Raw genomic sequence first — 9,749 nt, 5'->3', positions numbered from 1 at the left:
CCCTGCATCCTGAGTTAAAATGACTGACTAGGCTAAGTACCCTGGAACCTGTTAGCACCATTTAAGAGGTGAATTTTATGGGACTGGGTTCTGACATGGAGGGGTTCTCACTTCCATGAGAGATTTATCCAGACACAGAACAACACCTAAGGTGAAGTTTCAGGGGATATTAAGTCCAGGGAACCTGCCTGGCTCCCAGTGGTGTAGAGCCAGTGGAGATGTCCATTGGTCCATGTCCCGTCTGCCTGGATGCCATGTCTGCCTCCCTATGTGACCAGTGCCCAGACCACTGGCTAGTCCTTTTGGGGATTCTGCACCAGGTGCTGTTCTCATTCGACTTCAACCAACCTGTACAGTTCATGGTGACCTGAGCATCTTCCACAGAGAAATGCCCACTGTCCCATTCTGAATGTTGTGTTTCAGCAGCTTCTGGGTAAGATGCTTCAGAGACATGGTGCCATCCTCCAGAAATTCAGCCTTCTTGTTGACGAGGAGGATATGGGAGGTGTCTCTGGTGAGAGACTTGGGGTGAATGTACCGCTGGCTGTGAAGTCATTGTGGATGGCATGCCCTACCATGATCTTCTAGATCTGGCTGTGAGCAATTTTGAAGGGTGTAGCGTTCACCATGTGTTGCTTTCATATGCCACTCCACCTGGTCCAGTAGTCCACAACGTGACAGAGGGGACGAATGTACTCTTTATTGAGCACATCACCATGAGAGTTGACACTGCTACACTGAGCCAAGGAACTGACATGCCTATTGGGCCCTGTGCCCACCATCTCACAGTTAACTGCCACCATCTTCATTAGCATCTCCTGGGATACTCTAGAGCTATTCTCTAGGTGAGCGTGAGTGGAGTTTTGTGAGGCATTCTTCTGAGAGGGTTTCTTCTGGTAATTTTTTTTTTCTGGGAGGTTTTATGGCTCTTACTCTTTGGAAGGGCACTCTGGAATTCCCCCAGCAAATCTATTTTAATGGCAACAAAATGACCCTTTTGTGAAGGAGCAGGGATCAGCCAGGACACTGCCATTATATTGTCCAGAGACTGTTCTGACCCACTGCTGGAGGCAGCTTTCTTTTGAGGGGGAGTGGAGGAACTCTCCCAGTGCTATCTACCTGCAGGGTCTCTTCTTTCTTTCCGGGTCTGAGAGCACTCTAGGCACCTGTTGCTTCTTATTCAGTAAGCCTTTCTGTTTCAAGTGCTGCTGCTTCCTGACAAAACTCTGGTGCTTGGAATTTCCCTTTAAGGCCTTTTTTGGGAGAAGGTTCCTTAAAATTCAGAATGAGGAGCAAAGTAGACATGATGACTGTGGATGTTGGCAAAGCAGCTGGAGAACAGTTCATGGGTGAAAGAATTGGGAACTCATTCTTGGCTGAATCCCATAGACCAACATCTGGAGGTCTGTAGAGTGACTTGCTAGCCATCTACTAAGACAGAAAGCATCTGGAGCCAGACATAGAAATTGGTGTGCACCAAGGAGGCCCAGGCTGCAGGCAGGTGCACAGGTTAGAACATGCTGGGTCCCACGCCCATGTGTCTGCAGTGCCCCTACCTCCAGCGATGCTGGAGATTCTGAGTGTGTGAGCATCAGCAGTGGCCACGGCGGGGTGGTGTGGGAAGGGCGGGTGTAGGGGTGCAGTTAGTGTGTGCTCCTGGCCCCTCCATAGCCCTGTGGAGGTACAACTCGAAGGTGATAAAGTCACATTAGAGACACAATTTCAGAACTCTGATAGCTCCTTTGGTGCTGAACTTTTATTTTATTTTTTTTTATATAATGTTAGCAACCATCAAGCTAATCCCAACTCAAGATCAGCACAAAATGAGCTTTCATCAACTGATTTTCAGGAAGTCTGTCACCAGGCATTTCTTCACAGTCCATCTGCTCTAGAAGCTCTTCTGAACCAAATTCAGCATCATGTTGCTAGTGACACTGAGTCAATTCCACTTTGTTACTATTCATAGCTGTGCCTGATCCAGACTATGGTCTTTGAAATTGTTTGCTGTCCATCCAAGAGCTGGATAATGACTAAGAATGACAGAAGAAGAATCAATGCCTTGGAGTTGTGGTGCTGGAGAAGAATGTTGAACATACTGTGGACTTCTAGGAGAACAGATCTGTCCTAGAGAGGGTGAAACCAAGCTACTCTCTGGTTACAAGGAATTTGAAGCTCTATCTCACATACTTTGGGCATGTGGCCAAGAGGAACCAGTCCTTAGACATCACACTTGAAAAGGTGGAGGAACAGCACAGGAAAGGAAGACCTAAAATGAGATACATTAACTTAGTGACTGCAGAAATGGGATTAGGTCGTTCAGAGATGATGAGATTGGCTCAGAATAGGGCAGGGCTCAGAACTATTGTACATAGGGTCACTATGAGTCGCAGGTGACTCGATGGCACAAAGTAACAATAACAATGGAACACCTTCTGAGTGAGAACTGCTTTATGAGTTTTGTATATTAACATGTTATTACTTCTTTTTGCTCCATCTCAAAACTCACTGCTGTCGAGTTGGTTCCAACTCATAACTATTGGGTTTCTAAGGTTATAAAATACTTTAAAAATTATTATTTGACTGAAAGTTCACAAATTCTTTTTTAACTCAATTATTCATATACATTTTGTTCTATAACATTAATTTCAATACCCAAAATATAATCATACTTTTTTTACTTTCTCTCTGTAATTATGATTCCCATTAATCCTTCCATACCTTTCTGTGCCTTTGGTGGTATTGTACTTATCATCCCTTATTGGATATTGCCTTTCCCTCTACCATTTGAATATGTAGCTATTATCTATTTAATAATTTTTACTTCTAATCCTTCACTTCCCAATCCTATCAATCATCCAAGAATGGTTATATTTGCATGCAATTTTTTCCTTAACTTCTACAACTGTGGTCTTATACAATATTTATCCTTTTGTGAATAACTTATGCTACTCATCATAGTAATGACTCCTCATTTCAATAAAAATACTGAATTTCAATAAGACTGCAAATAATAAATGCTAGTGAGAATGTGGAAAGATTGGTACACCCATATACAGCTGGTGGAAGTATAAATGGTACAACCACTACAGAAAGCAGTTTAGTGCTTCCTTAATTGAGAAAAGAAATGTTATCCAATAATCTCACTCTTGTTATATATTGCCAATTTAGAAGTGACCTTTAGCTGACCTTCCTGCAGTTTTTGTGAGACTTTAAATTACATTGGAGGAAATTGCCCATCTTTCTCCTATGGAGCACCCGGTGGATTCTTAAATGCATGTCTTTGGTTTTCAGAGAGACTTGTACTACTAAACCACCAGTGTTCCCCATACCACCAAAGGAGGCATGTTTGTTTGCAGTAAGATTGAACCGAGTCTATTATGAAATAAAACAGAATACAAGTTTAGAAGAAAAAAAAAATGTGTGGTATTTTCACTATCTTTAATTGATTGTAATGATTTTTTCCTTATTGTAATTCTTTTCAGGACCAATTTTGAAATAGTAAATCCTAATACATAGTGAAAATGAAGTCGATTTATGTATAGCTTGGTGATAATTATGGGAGGGGGATAATGTCATTCTTTTGCCCTGGTATTGGGGAGGTTGTTACTTTCATAGAGCTACCCTCCTTCCTTATTTTAGAACATAGAGAAGATGGAGCAAAAGAATGAATGATAAAGCAAGAGAACTGAAATGAAGACTTTAAAGGGCAGCTTGGGAAGACAAATCAAAGCATTACAACAAAATATGCAAAGATTTGGAGTTAGAAAAACATGGAAGCAGCAGTCAAGAAATCAAATGTCATATTGCAACAGACAAATGTACTACACAGGACGTCCTTAAAGTGCTTTAGAGCAAGGATATCATTGTAAAGACTACACTCAGCCTTTCCCATGCATGGTATTTTTAATTGCATCATATGCACATGAAAGTTAAAGTGATACCTTTTAATTGTAGTGTTGACAAAATTCAAGTCTTGAATCTATCACAAACTACAAAATAACATAAACAAATCTGTGTTGGAAGAAGAGCAAAATGCTCCTTAGAAGCAAAAATGGTGAGACTCTGTTTCAGATGTTTTGGGCATGTCATAAGGAGGAGCTTGTTGCTGGCAAAGGGCATCGTGCATGCTTGGGAAAGTGGAGTGTCAATGAAAGAAAAGAAGACTTCAAGGAGATGACTGATACGGTGAATGCAACAAAGGGCTGAAGCGCAGCAAAGGTTGTGAGGATGGTATAGAATTAGGCATTTCATTATGTTATACATAGGGTTGTTATGAGTTGGCATAACCTTGATGGCACTTCATAACCACTCCCATTCCTATGTTTATCATCCTTCCAACAGCAATCTAAGGCTAGTTCCTTGATCACTTTTTTTAGTTTGCTATAGACATATTTCTACACCTATCTTAGAAACATTGATTGTCCTTGCATAGTTGAGAGAAACTATTATCTCTAAAGCAACATCCCCAAACAGCTGTCAGTAGATTATCCAGTATCTCTTCCAGATAAACAATCTACTCAAGCTCAAGTCAGAGCCGAAATAAAATGTCTGAGCGGAATGTTATTACAGGAGCAATATAAGGGGTACAAAGAGTAGGATAAAGAATAGAATATTAAGAAGAAGCAACATAAGACATAAGGTCTTGTATTCATGAGAAAATGGTATGAAATGGGCATAGATTTATGGTAAATCTTTATGAGATGAAACATGAGAATAATTAGGGAAGGCTGAAAAAGTACAGAAGTTCAAAGTCAAAGAGTTATAGAAATGTCTTGAGAAATTGTTTGATGAGAAAAGAAAGTTAAAGAGGCTTAAAAAATAAAAAGAAACAAGAAGAGTAAGTATAAAGTCAGCAAATGTCTCAATATAATTTCCAAAAGAAAAAATCAGAATGAATTTTAAAATTTTTCATTGATTATTTGTCTCTAAATGGGTACAAGTTTGAAAGTATATAGAGGAAATACTTTTTTTCCATTTTCATCTTGATATGAATTGTCATCCAGACAGATCTAAAATGTGTCTATAAAACATTTTAAGAGGGTTTGGGCTGATATTATAAGAAATTTTAACGCATAGATTTTTGTGCATTTTTGCCAAACACTGAAGTTGTTATAAGCTATTTTCAAACCTTCCTTTCTAGTTACTGTATAGTAGTTAACAGCAAACATGGGGACAGGCTTGAGGATTGCCATATTTCTGAGAAACTAAGAAAACTCTTTCAAAGGCTTGTTTTTGTTACATGTTGTCAAGTCCTAGATGACTCATAGTGACCCTATGAACAAAAGGCCTGAGCACTGTTAATAGAGTTTCCAGAGGAAACACTTCCATTTTGGAAGTGGATGTAACTCCTGCTTCCAAGCTTGTTTTAATAGGGAAGCTCCATCAAACACTGTCCACCATGGGTAACCATTATCACATTTGACACATCAGTGTCACAATGTTTAGCATTACAGCAACCACAAGTTACCTCTGTACAGCAATGCACAGACCAGTGCTGCACAGACCAGTGCTATACCACCAGTGCTATAAAGGCTTATAGTTAAAAGAAAAAAAAAGCACTATGAGTAGACTTGAATGAAAAGTAGAGGCAATTATCCTTAAATGTTCCACTTATTGCTATGAGCTTCAACCTATTCGTTTTTGCAATATACTTTTAGTGTGTGGAAAATCACAGAAAGAAACATAATTTTCATGGAGGTTACCAGTTACCTTAACACTTTGCTTTTGTACATCCCTATCATTGAGCCAAAAATCTTTAGGAAAAATAACAGTATACAAGGTACACTATCAGAGATCACATAGACAAGCTAGTACACCTGCACTGTCTTGCAATATCCACATCACACCTTCCTTGTATTTGGGAGACCAGAAAGAAATAGAATAACTAACTGAAACTATTTATTATATCAGTTCAGATCTCTTTAAGTGTGTGCGTGCACATGCGCGTGCGCACACACACACACCCCAATAGACAATACATTTCTGCTGTTGCTATATATTTACATTAAGAGTACAATCAACATTTAAACAGCTATTTCCAATACTCTTCCAATTAAGAGTTTGTGTGCTTCTCTCTGTAATGTTTCTTTCTCCACCTCTCAAGATTACTGTAATATGAAGGTTATTGTGATTAAAGTGTGAGATAGCAACTTTCTTCTATTTCAGTCTTATTTATCATACTCAAAGCCATTTCTAGGCTATCATCCAAAATAGCCTCTAACCACCTAAGCTGTTCAATGAAGTGTATCAAAAGCAATCCTGAAATAGCTCTCAAAATATGTTCTCTTCCTTCATGTGAACATAGTTGCATGCCAATCAACTGCAAAGCAATTAAAATCCTGCCAGGATCAAAGAACGTGCCTTGCTACAGCCTTTGCCAATCTATAAAAACATGTCCTCATCTCCTTTTCTAAAGGCTCTAGTGGCTATACTACAGCAATAGCCAAGAATCTACTTTTCCTTTCTAAGTTTGTTTCCAAATATATGTCCACACATTTCTTGTTGCAAAGTACATGTTTCAGTTTCTAGTTTCCCAAGTCTTACATTTTTCCATTTTATATTTTCTCATCTTTTTGAAAAGCTTCTGCCTTAATAACTTCAATGTTCTACGCCTAACCTTGCATGTCATACAACTTACTTTAATACTGTCATTAAGGTCCATTGCTTCAGGCTTGTCATATACTGCTAGCTATTGTGGATATCAGTTTTATGTCTTCTCCCTCTGCTAATAAAATAATCCTGTCACAGATTTTCTTCTGGTTTTTTCCATTGAATCTAAACACACTATGAAATCAGAGTCCTTCAGTTAATCAGAGAATACATTGCTATGGGAGGTAAGCAGTCCCTTTCTGGATTATTCTGCCTTCTTATCAATAATCAAAATAACAGCTAAGCAATTTTCCATACTCTCTCTAATCCTTTTGCTCCCCCATGACTAGTTTGAATGCAACACATATTTATAATTAAACTCTAGAATTTTGAAACTTTTGGGTTTTTAGAGCATAGCTCTGAGATCAAAGTGATAAGAAAAATCCCAGGAATTTCTTAGTGAGTCCAAATTGTTTATGAATACCAGGAGACAGAGAGAACTCTCATAATTGATGTGAGTAGTTTAAGCCAAAAAAAAAAAAAGTACCATCTAAAGAATGTAGGAGATTGTGGCAAATCTGTGCAGGGTTTTTCTAGTTAAGTTATATGAATGATTGCCGGTATTTCCTCCTTGTATTTATAGATACGGTATCAGTGGGAATTTTAGATTCTCTCAAATTCAAGAGACTGACAACGTATTATAAAACTCTTTCAAAACTAGGTTTCCATCACACCCTGCTATTTCAACATTACATTGTTTTTGTTATTTTTGTTCCTTCAAACTGACTATGACAGACTGATCCTAGGAATAATGATTCTGAACCTTGCCCTATGATGAGCCAATCCCATCTTCTCCAGCACACCTGACCCCTTGCCATAGTCATTGTTTCAATCCATCTCATCTAGGGCCTTTTGCTTTTGCACTGAGCTACCCTTCTAAGCCCGATGTCCTTCTCCAAGGACTGGCTCCTCCTGTTTACATATCCAAAGTATGCATGAAAAACTGTCAAAATTCCTGCCTCCAAGGAGAAACTTGGTGTCACCCTCTCTAGGACAGACTTGTTTGTTCTCTTGGAGGTCTATGGTATGTTTCTATCTCGTTTTTACTATAAATCTATTTGTAAATAAAATATAATCTTGCTCATTTACAAAGTCAGTAAAATGTCACACCAAACTTGGTTAATTCTCCAAAATGTTTATCAGATCAGCCACATACTATTTAACTTGAGGAAAAGTATCTTTGAATTTGAATTTTTTTAAGATAAAATATTTTTCCCTCATAAACTTACTTCTTTAATGGATTCCTCATCCTTATCTGTAAAATGATACCTGTTTCTGTGACCATAGATAAAGCTCAACCCCTTAACTACTTCTTTTTCATCATTATCATCATCCACCCAAGCCAATTCACATCTTATTTTTCTGCTTTCCTCTTAAATTTACAGATGGGGCACAAATTAGGTCTATCTGCTATAGCAATTCTCAACCAAAATAGTACTGGCCCCATAAACACATTAGGCATGAGTGTTTGGTGGGAAGGAACATATTTTTTATTGTTAAAATAACTGAAGGAACTATATTATATTGAGTCACAGTATGGGTTTTATGAAATCTTAAGCCATAATTATCATGACATTTTACATTTAATCCTTTTTTTTTACAGACATAGTTTTACGTATTGTAGTATTTTAATCTCCTCCACTTTTCCTCATGTATTTCCTTCTTAGAACAAGGTCAGTGCTTTAAAACATTTCCTTCGTTAAATCAATTCTGAACTTGTGACACTAGACATTCTCCTCAGATGCTGCCATTCTTTAGAGTCTAAAAGCAATTCTATGTCATTTATCATCAATGACCCTTTCATATCCATTAGTTTTTCTGAAAACAAGAAAATGTCCCCATAAATAGTACTTTATGTGGCAATACTCATAAAGTATTTAAGAAAATGTAGATTTTTACTTTAAAAAGTAACTAACACCCAGTACACTAGACCTTTATTATGAGAAATTCTGTATTCTTTTTTAGAAAAAAAATTTACAAAAATTTATGTTATTATTTTTTTGTGTATATACCATCAAATTGGATCTGATTGGTACAGGAGATGATTGTCTCTCCTTCTCCAGTAGAGCATCTGGTGGATTTGAAATTCTGTATTCTTAAGGAAGTGATGAGATTGAATCCACTGGATGACAGTGAGTTTTATTTGGTTTTGAAGTACAGTCAAATTTCTAAATCTTATACTGAGATAATAAAAGAGTAGGTCAGATGTTGTTGTGTTCCTTGCCAATCCCCCAACCCCCCATTCCCTTTTTTTTTTTTTTTTATTTAAAGCAAAGCCAGTGCTGAACTTTTTGGTGCTTCATGAATTTTTTTTTTTTTTACTTTTCATTCATCTATTGTTGCATATTTCCTCCCTCCATTTCCCTTTCCCTGCCAGTTCACCTTTTAAAAAAATATTTATTCATTGTTTCACAATTTCATGCCTCCCCCTCACTTTTCCTTCCACCAGTCTTCTATGCAACTCTTATTTTTTAGTGTTGTCATACACATGATGACTAATCATATATTCATTTTAAGCAGTTTTTCCTTAATCTGTTACACTGCCATGTTCATGATCTAGCCACTATTTTCCTTTTCTCCCCCTAACCTCCCGTATCAGTCCTGTTATAACAATGGTGTTATAGAGTATTTCACCTTTTGTGACTGAGATATTTCATTCAGCATAATGTCATCCAGGCTCGCCCATGGTGTGTAATGTTTTACAAGTTCATTTTTCAGTGATGCGTAGTATTCCATTGTGTGACTGTACCATAATTTTTCTATACATATTTTTGTTGATGGGCAATTATGTTGCTTCTATCTCTTTGCTATTGTGAATAACACAGTAATGAACATGGCATACATCTATGTGAGTGACAGCTCTGTTTTCTTTAGGGTATATTCCCAGTAGTGGAATTAATTACTGGCCCAAATGGTTTTCAATTTCCAAGTTTTTGAGAAAACACCAGAGCACCTTCCATAATGGTTGCATCATTTTACATTTCCAACAGCACTGAATAAGTGTTCCACTTTCTCCACAATCAACATTCTCACCAGCATTTGTTATTTGCTGTTCTGTTGAACTTCATTATTATTGCTGGGATGAGATCGATCTCTCATAC

At 37.6% G+C, this 9,749-nt stretch overlaps 1 pseudogene; it reads right to left on the bottom strand.

Moving 5' to 3' along the window:
- Nucleotides 1-293: 293 nt before the first annotated feature.
- On the bottom strand, nt 294-1,305 carry LOC102854144 (annotated as a pseudogene).
- Nucleotides 1,306-9,749: the final 8,444 nt, after the last annotated feature.

Source organism: Elephantulus edwardii, unplaced genomic scaffold (assembly GCF_000299155.1).
Source record: "Elephantulus edwardii isolate Elephantulus edwardi_28Jun2011 unplaced genomic scaffold, EleEdw1.0 scaffold00081, whole genome shotgun sequence".
NCBI classification, from domain to species: Eukaryota; Metazoa; Chordata; class Mammalia; order Macroscelidea; family Macroscelididae; genus Elephantulus; species Elephantulus edwardii.
The sequence above is the reverse complement of the archived record's forward strand: the minus strand, read 5'-3'. Positions and strand labels throughout refer to the sequence as shown.